Raw genomic sequence first — 21,796 nt, 5'->3', positions numbered from 1 at the left:
CTTGAGGGGGCACCTTTCATCGGGGCGGTATCCTTATCCGTGCGGAATTTCAGCAGGCCGCCGGCCACTCTGGGCCAACGGGCCCTGGAGAAGAAGGATGGCATTTACCCAGAGAAACAAAAGTCACGAGGCCAGGTTCCTGATGTCAGTTTGCAGGAGGCACTTGGCACTGTCAAACCAGTCACAGTTGCCAGTGCGGGCACCTTTCATCGGGGCGGCATCCTGATCCGTGCGGAATTTCAGCAGGCAGTCGGCCACTCCGGGCCACCGAGCCCTGCTACAAAAAACAATGGTCTTTCCCCAGAGAAACAAAAGTCACGAGGCCAGGTTCCTGATGTCAGTTTGCAGGAGGCACTTGGCACTGTCAAACCAGTCACAGTTGCCAGTGCGGGCACCTTTCATCGGGGCGGCATACTGATCCGTGCGGAATTTCAGCAGGCAGCCGGCCTCTCCGGGCCACCGGGCCCTGGCTATGAACCATGGCCTTTAGCCAGAGAAACAAAAGTCACCAGGCCAGGTTCCTGATGTCAGTTTGCAGGAGGCACTTGGCACTGTCAAACCAGTCACAGTTGCCAGTGCGGGCACCTTTCATCGGGGCGGCATACTGATCCGTGCGGAATTTCAGCAGGCAGCCGGCCTCTCCGGGCCACCGGGCCCTGGCTATGAACCATGGCCTTTCGCCAGAGAAACAAAAGTCAACAGGCCAGGTTCCTGATGTCTGTTTGCAGGAGGCACTTGGCACTGTCAAACCAGCCACAGTTGCTTGAGGGGGCACCTTTCATCGGGGCGGTATCCTTATCCGTGTGGTATTTCAGCAGGCTGCCGGCCACTCCGGGCCACAGGGCCCTGGCTATGAACCATGGACTTTCGCCCGAGAAACAAAGGTCACCAGGCCAGTTTCCTGATGTCAGTTTGCAGGAGGCACTTGGCACTGTCAAACCCGCCAGAGCTGTTTGAGGGGGCACCTTGCATCTGGGCGGCATCCTGATCCGTGCGGAATTTCAACGGGCAGCCGGCCTCTCGGGGCCACCGGGCCCTGGCTATGAACCATGGCCTTTAGCCAGAGAAACAAAAGTCACCAGGCCAGGTTCCTCATGTCAGTTTGAAGGAGGCACTTGGCACTGTCAATCCAGCCACACTTGCTTGTGGAGGCACCTTGCATCTGGGCGGCATCCTGATCCGTGCGGAATTTCAGCAGGCTGCCGGCCACTCCGGGCCACCACGCCCTGCTACAAAAAACAATGGTCTTTCCCCAGAGAAACAAAAGTCACGAGGCCAGGTTCCTGATGTCAGTTTGCAGGAGGCACTTGGCACTGTCAAACCAGTCACAGTTGCCAGTGCGGGCACCTTTCATCGGGGCGGCATCCTGATCCGTGCGGAATTTCAGCAGGCAGCCGGCCTCTCGGGGCCACCGGGCCCTGGCTATGAACCATGGCGTTTTGCCAGAGAAGCAAAAGTCATCAGGCCAGGTTCCTGATGTCAGTTTGCAGGAGGAACTTGGCTCTGTCAAACCAGTCACAGTTGCCTGTGCGGACACCTTGCATCTGGGCGGCATCCTGATCCGTGCGGAATTTCAGCAGGCAATCGGCCACTCCGGGCCACCGCGCCCTGCTACAAAAAACAATGGTCTTTCCCCAGAGAAACAAAAGTCACGAGGCCAGGTTCCTGATGTCAGTTTGCAGGAGGCACTTGGCACGGTCAAACCAGCCACAGTTGCCTGTGGGGGCACGTTTCATCGGGGCGGTATCCTGATCCGTGCGGAATTTCAAAAGGCAGCCTGCAACTCCAGGCCACCGGGCCCTGGATATGAACCATGGCCTTTAGCCAGAGAAACAAAAGTCACCAGGCCAGGTTCCTGATGTCAGTTTGAAGGAGGCACTTGGCACTGTCAAACCAGCCACACTTGCTTGTGGAGGCACCTTGCATCTGGGCGCCATCCTGATGCGTGCGGAATTTCAGCAGGCAGTCGGCCACTCCGGGCCAATGGGCCCTGGAGAAGAAGGATGGCATTTCCCCAGAGAAACAAAAGTCACCAGGCCAGGTTCCTGATGTCAGTTTGCAGGAGGCACTTGGCACTGTCAAACCAGTCACAGTTGCCAGTGCGGGCACCTTTCATCGGGGCGGCATACTGATCCGTGCGGAATTTGAGCAGGCAGCCGGCCTCTCCGGGCCACCGGGCCCTGGCTATGAACCATGGCCTTTAGCCAGAGAAACAAAAGTCATCAGGCCAGGTTCCTGATGTCAGTTTGCAGGAGGCACTTGGCACTGTCAAACCAGCCACAGTTGCTTGAGGGGGCACCTTTCATCGGGGCGGCATCCTGATCCGTGCGGAATTTCAGCAGGCAGCCGGCCTCTCCGGGCCACCGCGCCCTGGACATGAACCATGGCCTTTTGCCAGAGAAACAAAAGTCACCAGGCCAGGTTCCTGATGTCAGTTTGCAGGAGGCACTTGGCACTGTCAAACCAGCCACAGTTGCTTGAGGGGGCACCTTGCATCTGGGCGGCATCCTGATCCGTGTGGAATTTCAGCAGGCAGCCGGCCACTCCGGGCCAACGGGCCCTGGAGAAGAATGATGGCATTTCCCCAGAGAAACAAAAGTCACGAGGCCAGGTTCCTGATGTCAGTTTGCAGGAGGCACTTGGCACGGTCAAACCAGCCACAGTTGCCTGTGGGGGCACCTTGCATCTGGGAGCTATCCTGATCCGTGCGGAATTTCAGCAGGCAGCCGGCCTCTCGGGGCCACCGGGCCCTGGCTATGAACCATGGCCTTTTGCCAGAGAAACAAAAGTCACCAGGCCAGGTTCCTGATGTCAGTTTGCAGGAGGCACTTGGCACTGTCAAACCAGCCACAGTTGCTTGAGGGCGCACCTTTCATCGGGGCGGCATCCTGATCCGTGCGGAATTTCAGCAGGCCACCGGCCACTCCGGGCCACAGGGCCCTGGCTATGAACCATGGACTTTCGCCCGAGAAACAAAGGTCACCAGGCCAGTTTCCTGATGTCAGTTTGCAGGAGGCACTTGGCACTGTCAAACCCGCCAGAGCTGTTTGAGGGGGCACCTTGCATATGGGCGGCATCGTGATCCGTGCGGAATTTCAGCAGGCCGCCGGCCACTCCGGGCCAATGGGCCCTGGAGAAGAAGGATGACATTTCCCCAGAGAAACAAAAGTCACCAGGCCAGGTTCCTGATGTCAGTTTGCAGGAGGCACTTGGCACTGTCAAACCAGCCACAGTTGCTTGAGGGGGCACCTTGCATCTGGGCGGCATACTGATCCGTGTGGAATTTCAGCAGGCAGCCGGCCACTCCGGGCCAACGGGCCCTGGAGAAGAAGGATGGCATTTCCCCAGAGAAACAAAAGTCACGAGGCCAGGTTCCTGATGTCAGTTTGCAGGAGGCACTTGGCACGGTCAAACCAGCCACAGTTGCCTGTGGGGGCACCTTGCATCTGGGAGGTATCCTGATCCGTGCGGAATTTCAGCAGGCAGCCGGCCTCTCGGGGCCACTGGGCCCTGGCGATGAACCATGGCCTTTTGCCAGAGAAACAAAAGTCACCAGGCCAGGTTCCTGATGTCAGTTTGCAGGAGGCACTTGGCACTGTCAAACCAGCCACAGTTGCTTGTGGAGGCACCTTGCATCTGGGCGCCATCCAGATGCGTGCGGAATTTCAGCAGGCAGCCGGCCACTCCGGGCCAATGGGCCCTGGAGAAGAAGTATGGCATTTCCCCAGAGAAACAAAAGTCACCAGGCCAGTTTCCTGATGTCAGTTTGCAGGAGGCACTTGGCACTGTCAAACCCGCCAGAGCTGTTTGAGGGGGCACCTTGCATATGGGCGGCATCGTGATCCGTGCGGAATTTCAGCAGGCCGCCGGCCACTCCGGGCCAATGGGCCCTGGAGAAGAAGGATGACATTTCCCCAGAGAAACAAAAGTCACCAGGCCAGGTTCCTGATGTCAGTTTGCAGGAGGCACTTGGCACTGTCAAACCAGCCACAGTTGCTTGAGGGGGCACCTTGCATCTGGGCGGCATACTGATCCGTGTGGAATTTCAGCAGGCAGCCGGCCACTCCGGGCCAACGGGCCCTGGAGAAGAAGGATGGCATTTCCCCAGAGAAACAAAAGTCACGAGGCCAGGTTCCTGATGTCAGTTTGCAGGAGGCACTTGGCACGGTCAAACCAGCCACAGTTGCCTGTGGGGGCACCTTGCATCTGGGAGGTATCCTGATCCGTGCGGAATTTCAGCAGGCAGCCGGCCTCTCGGGGCCACTGGGCCCTGGCGATGAACCATGGCCTTTTGCCAGAGAAACAAAAGTCACCAGGCCAGGTTCCTGATGTCAGTTTGCAGGAGGCACTTGGCACTGTCAAACCAGCCACAGTTGCTTGTGGAGGCACCTTGCATCTGGGCGCCATCCAGATGCGTGCGGAATTTCAGCAGGCAGCCGGCCACTCCGGGCCAATGGGCCCTGGAGAAGAAGTATGGCATTTCCCCAGAGAAACAAAAGTCACCAGGCCAGGTTCCTGATGTCAGTTTGCAGGAGGCACTTGGCACTGTCAAACCAGTCACAGTTGCCAGTGCGGGCACCTTTCATCGGGGCGGCATACTGATCCGTGCAGAATTTCAGCAGGCAGCTGGCCATTCCAGGCCAACGCGCCCTGGACATGAACCATGGCCTGTCCCCCAGAGAAACAAATTCACCAGGCCAGGTTCCTGATGTCAGTTTGCAGGAGGCACTTGGCACTGTCAAACCAGCCACAGTTGCCTGTGGGGGCACCTTGCATCTGGGCGGCATCGTGATCCGTGCGGAATTTCAGCAGGCAGCCGGCCTCTCCGGGATACCGGGCCCTGGCTATGAACCATGGCCTTTAGCCAGAGAAACAAAAGTCACCAGGCCAGGTTCCTGATGTCAGTTTGCAGGAGGCACTTGGCACTGTCAAACCAGCCACAGTTGCTTGAGGGGGCACCTTTCATCGGGGCGGTATCCTTATCCGTGCGGAATTTCAGCAGGCCGCCGGCCACTCTGGGCCAACGGGCCCTGGAGAAGAAGGATGGCATTTACCCAGAGAAACAAAAGTCACGAGGCCAGGTTCCTGATGTCAGTTTGCAGGAGGAACTTGGCTCTGTCAAACCAGTAACAGTTGCCTGTGCGGGCACCTTGCATATGGGCGGCATCCTGATCCGTGCGGAATTTCAGCAGGCAATCGGCCACTCCGGGCCACCGAGCCCTGCTACAAAAAACAATGGTCTTTCCCCAGAGAAACAAAAGTCACGAGGCCAGGTTCCTGATGTCAGTTTGCAGGAGGCACTTGGCACGGTCAAACCAGCCACAGTTGCCTGTGGGGGCACGTTTCATCGGGGCGGTATCCTTATCCGTGCGGAATTTCAGCAGGCAGCCTGACACTCCAGGCCACCGGGCCCTGGATATGAACCATGGCCTTTAGCCAGAGAAACAAAAGTCACCAGGCCAGGTTCCTTATGTCAGATTGAAGGAGGCACTTGGCACTGTCAAACCAGCCACACTAGCTTGTGGAGGCACCTTGCATCTGGCCGCCATCCTGATCCATGCGGAATTTCAGCAGGCAGCCGGCCACTCCGGGCCAATGGGCCCTGGAGATGAAGGATGGCATTTCCCCTGAGAAACCAAAGTCACCAGGCCAGGTTCCTGATGTCAGTTTGCAGGAGGCACTTGGCACTGTCAAACCAGTCACAGTTGCCAGTGCGGGCACCTTTCATCGGGGCGGCATACTGATCCGTGCGGAATTTCAGCAGGCAGCCGGCCTCTCCGGGCCACCGGGCCCTGGCTATGAACCATGGCCTTTAGCCAGAGAAACAAAAGTCAACAGGCCAGTTCCTGATGTCAGTTTGCAGGAGGCACTTGGCACTGTCAAACCAGCCACAGTTGCTTGAGGGGGCACCTTTCATCGGGGCGGTATCCTTATCCGTGTGGTATTTCAGCAGGCTGCCGGCCACTCCGGGCCACAGGGCCCTGGCTATGAACCATGGACTTTCGCCCGAGAAACAAAGGTCACCAGGCCAGTTTCCTGATGTCAGTTTGCAGGAGGCACTTGGCACTGTCAAACCCGCCAGAGCTGTTTGAGGGGGCACCTTGCATCTGGGCGGCATCCTGATCCGTGCGGAATTTCAACGGGCAGCCGGCCTCTCGGGGCCACCGGGCCCTGGCTATGAACCATGGCCTTTAGCCAGAGAAACAAAAGTCACCAGGCCAGGTTCCTCATGTCAGTTTGAAGGAGGCACTTGGCACTGTCAATCCAGCCACACTTGCTTGTGGAGGCACCTTGCATCTGGGCGGCATCCTGATCCGTGCGGAATTTCAGCAGGCTGCCGGCCACTCCGGTCCAATGGGCCCTGGAGAAAAGGATGGCATTTCCCCAGAGAAACAAAAGTCACCAGGCCAGGTTCCTGATGTCAGTTTGCAGGAGGCACTTGGCACTGTCAAACCAGTCACAGTTGCCAGTGCGGGCACCTTTCATCGGGGCGGCATACTGATCCGTGCAGAATTTCAGCAGGCAGCCGGCCACTCCGGGCCACCGCGCCCTGCTACAAAAAACAATGGTCTTTCCCCTGAGAAACAAAAGTCACCAGGCCAGGTTCCTGCTGTCAGTTTGCAGGAGGCACTTGGCACTGTCAAACCAGCCACAGTTGCCTGTGGGGGCACCTTGCATCTGGGCGGCATCGTGATCCGTGCGGAATTTCAGCAGGCAGCCGGCCTCTCCGGGATACCGGGCCCTGGCTATGAACCATGGCCTTTAGCCAGAGAAACAAAAGTCACCAGGCCAGGTTCCTGATGTCAGTTTGCAGGAGGCACTTGGCACTGTCAAACCAGTCACAGTTGCCAGTGCGGGCACCTTTCATCGGGGCGGCATCCTGATCCGTGCGGAATTTCAGCCGGCAGCCGGCCTCTCGGGGCCACCGGGCCCTGGCTATGAACCATGGCGTTTTGCCAGAGAAGCAAAAGTCATCAGGCCAGGTTCCTGATGTCAGTTTGCAGGAGGAACTTGGCTCTGTCAAACCAGTCACAGTTGCCTGTGCGGACACCTTGCATCTGGGCGGCATCCTGATCCGTGCGGAATTTCAGCAGGCAATCGGCCACTCCGGGCCACCGCGCCCTGCTACAAAAAACAATGGTCTTTCCCCAGAGAAACAAAAGTCACGAGGCCAGGTTCCTGATGTCAGTTTGCAGGAGGCACTTGGCACGGTCAAACCAGCCACAGTTGCCTGTGGGGGCACGTTTCATCGGGGCGGTATCCTGATCCGTGCGGAATTTCAGAAGGCAGCCTGCAACTCCAGGCCACCGGGCCCTGGATATGAACCATGGCCTTTAGCCAGAGAAACAAAAGTCACCAGGCCAGGTTCCTGATGTCAGTTTGAAGGAGGCACTTGGCACTGTCAAACCAGCCACACTTGCTTGTGGAGGCACCTTGCATCTGGGCGCCATCCTGATGCGTGCGGAATTTCAGCAGGCAGCCGGCCACTCCGGGCCAATGGGCCCTGGAGAAGAAGGATGGCATTTCCCCAGAGAAACAAAAGTCACCAGGCCAGGTTCCTGATGTCAGTTTGCAGGAGGCACTTGGCACTGTCAAACCAGTCACAGTTGCCAGTGCGGGCACCTTTCATCGGGGCGGCATACTGATCCGTGCGGAATTTGAGCAGGCAGCCGGCCTCTCCGGGCCACCGGGCCCTGGCTATGAACCATGGCCTTTAGCCAGAGAAACAAAAGTCATCAGGCCAGGTTCCTGATGTCAGTTTGCAGGAGGCACTTGGCACTGTCAAACCAGCCACAGTTGCTTGAGGGGGCACCTTTCATCGGGGCGGCATCCTGATCCGTGCGGAATTTCAGCAGGCAGCCGGCCTCTCCGGGCCACCGCGCCCTGGCTATGAACCATGGCCTTTTGCCAGAGAAACAAAAGTCACCAGGCCAGGTTCCTGATGTCAGTTTGCAGGAGGCACTTGGCACTGTCAAACCAGCCACAGTTGCTTGAGGGGGCACCTTGCATCTGGGCGGCATCCTGATCCGTGTGGAATTTCAGCAGGCAGCCGGCCACTCCGGGCCAACGGGCCCTGGAGAAGAATGATGGCATTTCCCCAGAGAAACAAAAGTCACCAGGCCAGGTTCCTGATGTCAGTTTGCAGGAGGCACTTGGCACGGTCAAACCAGCCACAGTTGCCTGTGGGGGCACCTTGCATCTGGGAGCTATCCTGATCCGTGCGGAATTTCAGCAGGCAGCCGGCCTCTCGGGGCCACCGGGCCCTGGCTATGAACCATGGCCTTTTGCCAGAGAAACAAAAGTCACCAGGCCAGGTTCCTGATGTCAGTTTGCAGGAGGCACTTGGCACTGTCAAACCAGCCACAGTTGCTTGAGGGCGCACCTTTCATCGGGGCGGCATCCTGATCCGTGCGGAATTTCAGCAGGCCACCGGCCACTCCGGGCCACAGGGCCCTGGCTATGAACCATGGACTTTCGCCCGAGAAACAAAGGTCACCAGGCCAGTTTCCTGATGTCAGTTTGCAGGAGGCACTTGGCACTGTCAAACCCGCCAGAGCTGTTTGAGGGGGCACCTTGCATATGGGCGGCATCGTGATCCGTGCGGAATTTCAGCAGGCCGCCGGCCACTCCGGGCCAACGGGCCCTGGAGAAGAAGGATGGCATTTCCCCAGAGAAACAAAAGTCACCAGGCCAGGTTCCTGATGTCAGTTTGCAGGAGGCACTTGGCACTGTCAAACCAGCCACAGTTGCTTGAGGGCGCACCTTTCATCGGGGCGGCATCCTGATCCGTGCGGAATTTCAGCAGGCAGCCGGCCTCTCCGGGCCAATGGGCCCTGGAGAAGAAGGATGGCATTTCCCCTGAGAAACAAAAGTCACCAGGCCAGGTTCCTGATGTCAGTTTGCAGGAGGCACTTGGCACTGTCAAACCAGTCACAGTTGCCAGTGCGGGCACCTTTCATCGGGGCGGCATACTGATCCGTGCGGAATTTCAGCAGGCAGCCGGCCTCTCCGGGCCACCGGGCCCTGGCTATGAACCATGGCCTTTCGCCAGAGAAACAAAAGTCAACAGGCCAGGTTCCTGATGTCAGTTTGCAGGAGGCACTTGGCACTGTCAAACCAGCCACAGTTGCTTGAGGGCGCACCTTTCATCGGGGCGGCATCCTGATCCGTGCGGAATTTCAGCAGGCCACCGGCCACTCCGGGCCACAGGGCCCTGGCTATGAACCATGGACTTTCGCCCGAGAAACAAAGGTCACCAGGCCAGTTTCCTGATGTCAGTTTGCAGGAGGCACTTGGCACTGTCAAACCCGCCAGAGCTGTTTGAGGGGGCACCTTGCATATGGGCGGCATCGTGATCCGTGCGGAATTTCAGCAGGCCGCCGGCCACTCCGGGCCAACGGGCCCTGGAGAAGAAGGATGGCATTTCCCCAGAGAAACAAAAGTCACCAGGCCAGGTTCCTGATGTCAGTTTGCAGGAGGCACTTGGCACTGTCAAACCAGCCACAGTTGCTTGAGGGCGCACCTTTCATCGGGGCGGCATCCTGATCCGTGCGGAATTTCAGCAGGCAGCCGGCCTCTCCGGGCCAATGGGCCCTGGAGAAGAAGGATGGCATTTCCCCTGAGAAACAAAAGTCACCAGGCCAGGTTCCTGATGTCAGTTTGCAGGAGGCACTTGGCACTGTCAAACCAGTCACAGTTGCCAGTGCGGGCACCTTTCATCGGGGCGGCATACTGATCCGTGCGGAATTTCAGCAGGCAGCCGGCCTCTCCGGGCCACCGGGCCCTGGCTATGAACCATGGCCTTTCGCCAGAGAAACAAAAGTCAACAGGCCAGGTTCCTGATGTCTGTTTGCAGGAGGCACTTGGCACTGTCAAACCAGCCACAGTTGCTTGAGGGGGCACCTTTCATCGGGGCGGTATCCTTATCCGTGTGGTATTTCAGCAGGCTGCCGGCCACTCCGGGCCACAGGGCCCTGGCTATGAACCATGGACTTTCGCCCGAGAAACAAAGGTCACCAGGCCAGTTTCCTGATGTCAGTTTGCAGGAGGCACTTGGCACTGTCAAACCCGCCAGAGCTGTTTGAGGGGGCACCTTGCATCTGGGCGGCATCCTGATCCGTGCGGAATTTCAACGGGCAGCCGGCCTCTCGGGGCCACCGGGCCCTGGCTATGAACCATGGCCTTTAGCCAGAGAAACAAAAGTCACCAGGCCAGGTTCCTCATGTCAGTTTGAAGGAGGCACTTGGCACTGTCAATCCAGCCACACTTGCTTGTGGAGGCACCTTGCATCTGGGCGGCATCCTGATCCGTGCGGAATTTCAGCAGGCTGCCGGCCACTCCGGGCCACCGCGCCCTGCTACAAAAAACAATGGTCTTTCCCCAGAGAAACAAAAGTCACGAGGCCAGGTTCCTGATGTCAGTTTGCAGGAGGCACTTGGCACTGTCAAACCAGTCACAGTTGCCAGTGCGGGCACCTTTCATCGGGGCGGCATCCTGATCCGTGCGGAATTTCAGCAGGCAGCCGGCCTCTCGGGGCCACCGGGCCCTGGCTATGAACCATGGCGTTTTGCCAGAGAAGCAAAAGTCATCAGGCCAGGTTCCTGATGTCAGTTTGCAGGAGGAACTTGGCTCTGTCAAACCAGTCACAGTTGCCTGTGCGGACACCTTGCATCTGGGCGGCATCCTGATCCGTGCGGAATTTCAGCAGGCAATCGGCCACTCCGGGCCACCGCGCCCTGCTACAAAAAACAATGGTCTTTCCCCAGAGAAACAAAAGTCACGAGGCCAGGTTCCTGATGTCAGTTTGCAGGAGGCACTTGGCACGGTCAAACCAGCCACAGTTGCCTGTGGGGGCACGTTTCATCGGGGCGGTATCCTGATCCGTGCGGAATTTCAAAAGGCAGCCTGCAACTCCAGGCCACCGGGCCCTGGATATGAACCATGGCCTTTAGCCAGAGAAACAAAAGTCACCAGGCCAGGTTCCTGATGTCAGTTTGAAGGAGGCACTTGGCACTGTCAAACCAGCCACACTTGCTTGTGGAGGCACCTTGCATCTGGGCGCCATCCTGATGCGTGCGGAATTTCAGCAGGCAGCCGGCCACTCCGGGCCAATGGGCCCTGGAGAAGAAGGATGGCATTTCCCCAGAGAAACAAAAGTCACCAGGCCAGGTTCCTGATGTCAGTTTGCAGGAGGCACTTGGCACTGTCAAACCAGTCACAGTTGCCAGTGCGGGCACCTTTCATCGGGGCGGCATACTGATCCGTGCGGAATTTGAGCAGGCAGCCGGCCTCTCCGGGCCACCGGGCCCTGGCTATGAACCATGGCCTTTAGCCAGAGAAACAAAAGTCATCAGGCCAGGTTCCTGATGTCAGTTTGCAGGAGGCACTTGGCACTGTCAAACCAGCCACAGTTGCTTGAGGGGGCACCTTTCATCGGGGCGGCATCCTGATCCGTGCGGAATTTCAGCAGGCAGCCGGCCTCTCCGGGCCACCGCGCCCTGGCTATGAACCATGGCCTTTTGCCAGAGAAACAAAAGTCACCAGGCCAGGTTCCTGATGTCAGTTTGCAGGAGGCACTTGGCACTGTCAAACCAGCCACAGTTGCTTGAGGGGGCACCTTGCATCTGGGCGGCATCCTGATCCGTGTGGAATTTCAGCAGGCAGCCGGCCACTCCGGGCCAACGGGCCCTGGAGAAGAATGATGGCATTTCCCCAGAGAAACAAAAGTCACGAGGCCAGGTTCCTGATGTCAGTTTGCAGGAGGCACTTGGCACGGTCCAACCAGCCACAGTTGCCTGTGGGGGCACCTTGCATCTGGGAGCTATCCTGATCCGTGCGGAATTTCAGCAGGCAGCCGGCCTCTCGGGGCCACCGGGCCCTGGCTATGAACCATGGCCTTTTGCCAGAGAAACAAAAGTCACCAGGCCAGGTTCCTGATGTCAGTTTGCAGGAGGCACTTGGCACTGTCAAACCAGTCACAGTTGCCAGTGCGGGCACCTTTCATCGGGGCGGCATCCTGATCCGTGCGGAATTTCAGCAGGCAGCCGGCCTCTCGGGGCCACCGGGCCCTGGCTATGAACCATGGCGTTTTGCCAGAGAAGCAAAAGTCATCAGGCCAGGTTCCTGATGTCAGTTTGCAGGAGGAACTTGGCTCTGTCAAACCAGTCACAGTTGCCTGTGCGGACACCTTGCATCTGGGCGGCATCCTGATCCGTGCGGAATTTCAGCAGGCAATCGGCCACTCCGGGCCACCGCGCCCTGCTACAAAAAACAATGGTCTTTCCCCAGAGAAACAAAAGTCACGAGGCCAGGTTCCTGATGTCAGTTTGCAGGAGGCACTTGGCACGGTCAAACCAGCCACAGTTGCCTGTGGGGGCACGTTTCATCGGGGCGGTATCCTGATCCGTGCGGAATTTCAAAAGGCAGCCTGCAACTCCAGGCCACCGGGCCCTGGATATGAACCATGGCCTTTAGCCAGAGAAACAAAAGTCACCAGGCCAGGTTCCTGATGTCAGTTTGAAGGAGGCACTTGGCACTGTCAAACCAGCCACACTTGCTTGTGGAGGCACCTTGCATCTGGGCGCCATCCTGATGCGTGCGGAATTTCAGCAGGCAGCCGGCCACTCCGGGCCAATGGGCCCTGGAGAAGAAGGATGGCATTTCCCCAGAGAAACAAAAGTCACCAGGCCAGGTTCCTGATGTCAGTTTGCAGGAGGCACTTGGCACTGTCAAACCAGTCACAGTTGCCAGTGCGGGCACCTTTCATCGGGGCGGCATACTGATCCGTGCGGAATTTCAGCAGGCAGCCGGCCTCTCCGGGCCACCGGGCCCTGGCTATGAACCATGGCCTTTAGCCAGAGAAACAAAAGTCATCAGGCCAGGTTCCTGATGTCAGTTTGCAGGAGGCACTTGGCACTGTCAAACCAGCCACAGTTGCTTGAGGGGGCACCTTTCATCGGGGCGGCATCCTGATCCGTGCGGAATTTCAGCAGGCAGCCGGCCTCTCCGGGCCACCGCGCCCTGGCTATGAACCATGGCCTTTTGCCAGAGAAACAAAAGTCACCAGGCCAGGTTCCTGATGTCAGTTTGCAGGAGGCACTTGGCACTGTCAAACCAGCCACAGTTGCTTGAGGGGGCACCTTGCATCTGGGCGGCATCCTGATCCGTGTGGAATTTCAGCAGGCAGCCGGCCACTCCGGGCCAACGGGCCCTGGAGAAGAATGATGGCATTTCCCCAGAGAAACAAAAGTCACGAGGCCAGGTTCCTGATGTCAGTTTGCAGGAGGCACTTGGCACGGTCCAACCAGCCACAGTTGCCTGTGGGGGCACCTTGCATCTGGGAGCTATCCTGATCCGTGCGGAATTTCAGCAGGCAGCCGGCCTCTCGGGGCCACCGGGCCCTGGCTATGAACCATGGCCTTTTGCCAGAGAAACAAAAGTCACCAGGCCAGGTTCCTGATGTCAGTTTGCAGGAGGCACTTGGCACTGTCAAACCAGCCACAGTTGCTTGAGGGCGCACCTTTCATCGGGGCGGCATCCTGATCCGTGCGGAATTTCAGCAGGCCACCGGCCACTCCGGGCCACAGGGCCCTGGCTATGAACCATGGACTTTCGCCCGAGAAACAAAGGTCACCAGGCCAGTTTCCTGATGTCAGTTTGCAGGAGGCACTTGGCACTGTCAAACCCGCCAGAGCTGTTTGAGGGGGCACCTTGCATATGGGCGGCATCGTGATCCGTGCGGAATTTCAGCAGGCCGCCGGCCACTCCGGGCCAACGGGCCCTGGAGAAGAAGGATGGCATTTCCCCAGAGAAACAAAAGTCACCAGGCCAGGTTCCTGATGTCAGTTTGCAGGAGGCACTTGGCACTGTCAAACCAGCCACACTTGCTTGTGGAGGCACCTTGCATCTGGGCGGCATCCTGATCCGTGCGGAATTTCAGCAGGCAGCCGGCCTCTCCGGGCCACCGCGCCCTGGCTATGAACCATGGCCTTTTGCCAGAGAAACAAAAGTCACCAGGCCAGGTTCCTGATGTCAGTTTGCAGGAGGCACATGGCGCTGTCAAACCAGCCACAGTTGCCTGTGGGGGCACTTGCATATAGGAGGTATCCTGATCCGTGCGGAATTTCAGCAGGCAGCCGGACACTCCGGGCTACCGGGCCCTGTCTAGGAAACATTCCCTTACCCCAGAGAAAGAAAATGAACCAGGCCAGGTTCCTGATGTCAGTTTGCAGGAGGCACTTGGCACTGTCAAACCAGCCACAGTTGCCTGTGGTGGTACCTTCGTTCCGCGAGGCCTCCTGATCCGTGCGGAATTTCAGCAGGCAGCCGGCCACTCCGGGCCACCGGGCCCTGGACACGAACCATGGCCTTTCCACAGAGAAACAAAACTCACCAGGCCAGGTTCCTGATGTCAGTTTGCAGGAGGCACTTGGCAATGTCAAACCAGCCACAGTTGCCTGTGGGGGCACATTGCATGTAGGAGGTATCCTGATCCGTGCGCAATTTCAGCAGGCAGCCGGCCACTCCGGGCCACCGGGCCCTGAATAAGAACTATGGCCTTTCCCCAGAGAAACAAAAGTCACCAGGCCAGGTTCCTCATGTCTGTTTGCAGGAGGCACTTGGCACTGTCAAAACAGCCACAGTTGCCTGTGGGGGCACCTTGCATCTGGGAGGTATCCTGATCCGTGCGGAATTTCAGCAGGCAGCCTCCCACTCCGGGACACCGGGCCCTGGACATGAACGATCGCCTATCCCCAGAGAAACAAAACTCACCAGGCCAGGGTCCTGATATCAGTTTGCAGGAGGCACTTGGCACTGTCAAACCAGCCACAGTTGCCTGTGGTGGTGCCTTCGGCCCGGGAGGTATCCTGATCGGTGGGGAATTTCAGCAGGCAGCCGGCCACTCCGGGCCTCCGGGCCCTGGACACGAACGATGGCTTTTCCACAGAGAAACAAAAGTCACCAGGCCAGGTTCCTGATGTCAGTTTGCAGGAGGCACATGGCGCTGTCAAACCAGCCACAGTTGCCTGTGGTGGCACCTACGGTCCAGGAGGCATCCTGATCGGTGCGGAATTTCAGCAGGCAGCCGGCCACTCCGGGCCACCGCGCCCTGGCGAGGAACGATGGTCTTTCACGTGAGAAACAAAACTCACCAGGCCAGGTTCCTGATGTCAGTTTGCAGGAGACACGTGGCACTGTCAAACCAGCCACAGTTGCCTGTGGGGGCACCTTGCATCTGGGACATATCCTGATCTGTGCGGAATTTCAGCAGGCACCCGGCCACTCCAGGCCACCTGACCCTGTCCAGGAAACATTCCCTTACCCCAGAGAAACAAAACTCACCCGGCCAATTTCCTGATGTCAGTTTGCAGGAGGCACTTGGCACTGTCAAACCAGCCACAGTTGCCTGTGGGGGCACCTTTCATCTGGGAGGTATCCTGATCCGTGCGGAATTTCAGCAGGCAGCCGCCCACTGCGGGCCACCGGGCCCTGGACATGAACCAACGCCTTTCCCCAGAGAAACAAAACTCACCAGGCCAGGTTCCTGATGTCAGTTTGCAGGAACCACTGGCACTGTCAAACCAGCCACAGTTGCCTGTGGGGGCACCTTTCATCTGGAAGGTATCCTGATCCGTGCGTAATTTCAGCAGGCAGCCGCCCACTGCCGGCCACCTGGCCCTGGACAGGAGCCATGGCTTTTCCCCAGAGAAACAAAAGTCACCAGGCCAGGTTCCGCATGTCTGTTTGCAGGAGGCACTTGGCACTGTCAAACCAGACACAGTTGCCTGTGGTGATGTCTTCGGCCCGGCAGGCATCCTGATCCGTGCGGAATTTCAGCAGGCAGCCGGCCACTCCGGGCTACCGGGCCCTGTCTAGGAAATATTCCCTTACCCCAGAGAAAGAAAATGAACCAGGCCAGGTTCCTGATGTCAGTTTGCAGGAGGCACTTGGCACTGTCAAACCAGCCACAGTTGCCTGTGGTGGTACCTACGGTCTGGGAGGCATCCTAATCGGTGCGGAATTTAAGCAGGCCGCCGGCCACTCCAGGCCATCGGGCCCTGGACACGAACGATGGCATTTCCCCTGAGAAACAAAACTCACCAGGCCAGGATCCTGATGTCAGTTTGCAGGAGGCACTTGGCACTGTCAAACCAGCCAGAGTTGCCTGTGGGGGCACCTTTCATCTGGGAGGTATCCTGATCCGTGCGGAATTTCAGCAGGCAGCCGCCCACTGCGGGCCACCGGGCCCTGGACATGAACCATGGCTTTTCCCCAGAGAAACAAAAGTCACCAGGCCAGGTTCCTCATGTCTGTTTGCAGGAGGCACTTGGCACTGTCAAACCAGCCACTGTAGCCTGTGGGGGCACCTTGCATCTGGGAGGTATCCTGATCCGTGCGGAATTTCAGCAGGCAGCCGGCCACTCCGGGCCACCGGGCCCTGGATAAGAACTATGGCCTTTCCCCAGAGAAACAAAGTCACCAGTCCAGGTTCCTGATGTCAGTTTGCAGGAGGCACTTGGCACTGTCAAACCAGCCACAGTTGCCTGTGGGGGCACCTTTCATCTGGGAGGTATCCTGATCCGTGCGTAATTTCAGCAGGCAGCCGCCCACTGCCGGCCACCTGGCCCTGGACACGAACCATGGCTTTTCCCCAGAGAAACAAAAGTCACCAGGCCAGGTTCCTCATGTCTGTTTGCAGGAGGCACTTGGCACTGTCAAACCAGCCAGAGTTGCCTGTCGTGGTACCTTCGGCCCGGGAGGTATCCTGATCGGTGCGGAATTTCAGCAGGCAGCCGGCCACTCCGGGCTACCGGGCCCTGTCTAGGAAACATTCCCTTACCCCAGAGAAACAAAACTCACCAGGCCAGGTTCCTGATGTCAGTTTGCAGGAGGCACATGGCACTGTCAAACCAGCCACAGTTGCCTGTGGGGGCACCTTGCATCTGGGAGGTATCCTGACCGTGCGGAATTTCAGCAGGCAGCCGCCCACTCCGGGCCACCGGGCACTGGACATGAACCAACGCCTTTCCCCAGAGAAACAAAACTCACCAAGCCAGGGTCCTGATGTCAGTTTGCAGGAGTCACGTGGCACTGTCAAACCAGCCACAGTTGCCTGTGGGGGCACCTTGCATCTGGGACATATCCTGATCTGTGCAGAATTTCAGCAGGCAGCCGGCCACTCCAGGCCACTGGGCCCTGGACATGAAGGATGGCCTTTCCCCAGAGAAACAAAACTCCCCAAGCCAGGTTCCTGATGTCAGTTTGCAGGAGGCACATGGCGCTGTCAAACCAGCCACAGTTGCCTGTGGTGATATCTTCGGCCCGGTTGGCATCCTGATCGGTGCGGAATTTCAGCAGGCAGCCGGACACTCCGGGCTACCGGGCCCTGTCTAGGAAACATTCCCATACCCCAGAGAAAGAAAATGAACCAGGCCAGGTTCCTGATGTCAGTTTGCAGGAGGCACTTGGCACTGTCAAACCAGCCACAGTTGCCTGTGGTGGTACCTTGCATCTGGGAGGCATCCTGATCGGTGCGGAATTTAAGCAGGCCGCCGGCCACTCCAGGCCATCGGGCCCTGGACACGAACGATGGCATTCCCCCTGAGAAACAAAGGTCACCAGGCCAGTTTCCTGATGTCAGTTTGCAGGAGGCACTTGGCACTGTCAAACCCGCCAGAGCTGTTTGAGGGGGCACCTTGCATATGGGCGGCATCGTGATCCGTGCGGAATTTCAGCAGGCCGCCGGCCACTCCGGGCCAACGGGCCCTGGAGAAGAAGGATGGCATTTCCCCAGAGAAACAAAAGTCACCAGGCCAGGTTCCTGATGTCAGTTTGCAGGAGGCACTTGGCACTGTCAAACCAGCCACAGTTGCTTGAGGGCGCACCTTTCATCGGGGCGGCATCCTGATCCGTGCGGAATTTCAGCAGGCAGCCGGCCTCTCCGGGCCAATGGGCCCTGGAGAAGAAGGATGGCATTTCCCCTGAGAAACAAAAGTCACCAGGCCAGGTTCCTGATGTCAGTTTGCAGGAGGCACTTGGCACTGTCAAACCAGTCACAGTTGCCAGTGCGGGCACCTTTCATCGGGGCGGCATACTGATCCGTGCGGAATTTCAGCAGGCAGCCGGCCTCTCCGGGCCACCGGGCCCTGGCTATGAACCATGGCCTTTCGCCAGAGAAACAAAAGTCAACAGGCCAGGTTCCTGATGTCTGTTTGCAGGAGGCACTTGGCACTGTCAAACCAGCCACAGTTGCTTGAGGGGGCACCTTTCATCGGGGCGGTATCCTTATCCGTGTGGTATTTCAGCAGGCTGCCGGCCACTCCGGGCCACAGGGCCCTGGCTATGAACCATGGACTTTCGCCCGAGAAACAAAGGTCACCAGGCCAGTTTCCTGATGTCAGTTTGCAGGAGGCACTTGGCACTGTCAAACCCGCCAGAGCTGTTTGAGGGGGCACCTTGCATCTGGGCGGCATCCTGATCCGTGCGGAATTTCAACGGGCAGCCGGCCTCTCGGGGCCACCGGGCCCTGGCTATGAACCATGGCCTTTAGCCAGAGAAACAAAAGTCACCAGGCCAGGTTCCTCATGTCAGTTTGAAGGAGGCACTTGGCACTGTCAATCCAGCCACACTTGCTTGTGGAGGCACCTTGCATCTGGGCGGCATCCTGATCCGTGCGGAATTTCAGCAGGCTGCCGGCCACTCCGGGCCACCGCGCCCTGCTACAAAAAACAATGGTCTTTCCCCAGAGAAACAAAAGTCACGAGGCCAGGTTCCTGATGTCAGTTTGCAGGAGGCACTTGGCACTGTCAAACCAGTCACAGTTGCCAGTGCGGGCACCTTTCATCGGGGCGGCATCCTGATCCGTGCGGAATTTCAGCAGGCAGCCGGCCTCTCGGGGCCACCGGGCCCTGGCTATGAACCATGGCGTTTTGCCAGAGAAGCAAAAGTCATCAGGCCAGGTTCCTGATGTCAGTTTGCAGGAGGAACTTGGCTCTGTCAAACCAGTCACAGTTGCCTGTGCGGACACCTTGCATCTGGGCGGCATCCTGATCCGTGCGGAAATTCAGCAGGCAATCGGCCACTCCGGGCCACCGCGCCCTGCTACAAAAAACAATGGTCTTTCCCCAGAGAAACAAAAGTCACGAGGCCAGGTTCCTGATGTCAGTTTGCAGGAGGCACTTGGCACGGTCAAACCAGCCACAGTTGCCTGTGGGGGCACGTTTCATCGGGGCGGTATCCTGATCCGTGCGGAATTTCAGAAGGCAGCCTGCAACTCCAGGCCACCGGGCCCTGGATATGAACCATGGCCTTTAGCCAGAGAAACAAAAGTCACCAGGCCAGGTTCCTGATGTCAGTTTGAAGGAGGCACTTGGCACTGTCAAACCAGCCACACTTGCTTGTGGAGGCACCTTGCATCTGGGCGCCATCCTGATGCGTGCGGAATTTCAGCAGGCAGCCGGCCACTCCGGGCCAATGGGCCCTGGAGAAGAAGGATGGCATTTCCCCAGAGAAACAAAAGTCACCAGGCCAGGTTCCTGATGTCAGTTTGCAGGAGGCACTTGGCACTGTCAAACCAGTCACAGTTGCCAGTGCGGGCACCTTTCATCGGGGCGGCATACTGATCCGTGCGGAATTTGAGCAGGCAGCCGGCCTCTCCGGGCCACCGGGCCCTGGCTATGAACCATGGCCTTTAGCCAGAGAAACAAAAGTCATCAGGCCAGGTTCCTGATGTCAGTTTGCAGGAGGCACTTGGCACTGTCAAACCAGCCACAGTTGCTTGAGGGGGCACCTTTCATCGGGGCGGCATCCTGATCCGTGCGGAATTTCAGCAGGCAGCCGGCCTCTCCGGGCCACCGCGCCCTGGCTATGAACCATGGCCTTTTGCCAGAGAAACAAAAGTCACCAGGCCAGGTTCCTGATGTCAGTTTGCAGGAGGCACTTGGCACTGTCAAACCAGCCACAGTTGCTTGAGGGGGCACCTTGCATCTGGGCGGCATCCTGATCCGTGTGGAATTTCAGCAGGCAGCCGGCCACTCCGGGCCAACGGGCCCTGGAGAAGAATGATGGCATTTCCCCAGAGAAACAAAAGTCACGAGGCCAGGTTCCTGATGTCAGTTTGCAGGAGGCACTTGGCACGGTCAAACCAGCCACAGTTGCCTGTGGGGGCACCTTGCATCTGGGAGCTATCCTGATCCGTGCGGAATTTCAGCAGGCAGCCGGCCTCTCGGGGCCACCGGGCCCTGGCTATGAACCATGGCCTTTTGCCAGAGAAACAAAAGTCACCAGGCCAGGTTCCTGATGTCAGTTTGCAGGAGGCACTTGGCACTGTCAAACCAGCCACAGTTGCTTGAGGGCGCACCTTTCATCGGGGCGGCATCCTGATCCGTGCGGAATTTCAGCAGGCCACCGGCCACTCCGGGCCACAGGGCCCTGGCTATGAACCATGGACTTTCGCCCGAGAAACAAAGGTCACCAGGCCAGTTTCCTGATGTCAGTTTGCAGGAGGCACTTGGCACTGTCAAACCCGCCAGAGCTGTTTGAGGGGGCACCTTGCATATGGGCGGCATCGTGATCCGTGCGGAATTTCAGCAGGCCGCCGGCCACTCCGGGCCAACGGGCCCTGGAGAAGAAGGATGGCATTTCCCCAGAGAAACAAAAGTCACCAGGCCAGGTTCCTGATGTCAGTTTGCAGGAGGCACTTGGCACTGTCAAACCAGCCACAGTTGCTTGAGGGCGCACCTTTCATCGGGGCGGCATCCTGATCCGTGCGGAATTTCAGCAGGCAGCCGGCCTCTCCGGGCCACCGCGCCCTGGCTATGAACCATGGCCTTTTGCCAGAGAAACAAAAGTCACCAGGCCAGGTTCCTGATGTCAGTTTGCAGGAGGCACTTGGCACTGTCAAACCAGCCACAGTTGCTTGAGGGGGCACCTTGCATCTGGGCGGCATACTGATCCGCGTGGAATTTCAGCAGGCAGCCGGCCACTCCGGGCCAACGGGCCCTGGAGAAGAAGGATGGCATTTCCCCAGAGAAACAAAAGTCACGAGGCCAGGTTCCTGATGTCTGTTTGCAGGAGGCACTTGGCACGGTCAAACCAGCCACAGTTGCCTGTGGGGGCACCTTGCATCTGGGAGGTATCCTGATCCGTGCGGAATTTCAGCAGGCAGCCGGCCTCTCGGGGCCACTGGGCCCTGGCGATGAACCATGGCCTTTTGCCAGAGAAACAAAAGTCACCAGGCCAGGTTCCTGATGTCAGTTTGCAGGAGGCACTTGGCACTGTCAAACCAGCCACAGTTGCTTGAGGGGGCACCTTTCATTGGGGCGGTATCCTTATCCGTGTGGTATTTCAGCAGGCCGCCGGCCACTCCGGGCCACAGGGCCCTGGCTATGAACCATGGACTTTCGCCCGAGAAACAAAGGTCACCAGGCCATTTTCCTGATGTCAGTTTGAAGGAGGCACTTGGCACTGTCAAACCAGCCACACTTGCTTGTGGAGGCACCTTGCATCTGGGCGCCATCCAGATGCGTGCGGAATTTCAGCAGGCAGCCGGCCACTCCGGGCCAATGGGCCCTGGAGAAGAAGTATGGCATTTCCCCAGAGAAACAAAAGTCACCAGGCCAGGTTCCTGATGTCAGTTTGCAGGAGGCACTTGGCACTGTCAAACCAGTCACAGTTGCCAGTGCGGGCACCTTTCATCGGGGCGGCATACTGATCCGTGCAGAATTTCAGCAGGCAGCTGGCCATTCCAGGCCAACGCGCCCTGGACATGAACCATGGCCTGTCCCCCAGAGAAACA

The sequence above is a fragment of the Passer domesticus genome, chromosome W (assembly GCF_036417665.1).
Source record: "Passer domesticus isolate bPasDom1 chromosome W, bPasDom1.hap1, whole genome shotgun sequence".
Taxonomy (NCBI): Eukaryota; Metazoa; Chordata; class Aves; order Passeriformes; family Passeridae; genus Passer; species Passer domesticus.
Note: the sequence above shows the minus strand (reverse complement) of the source record.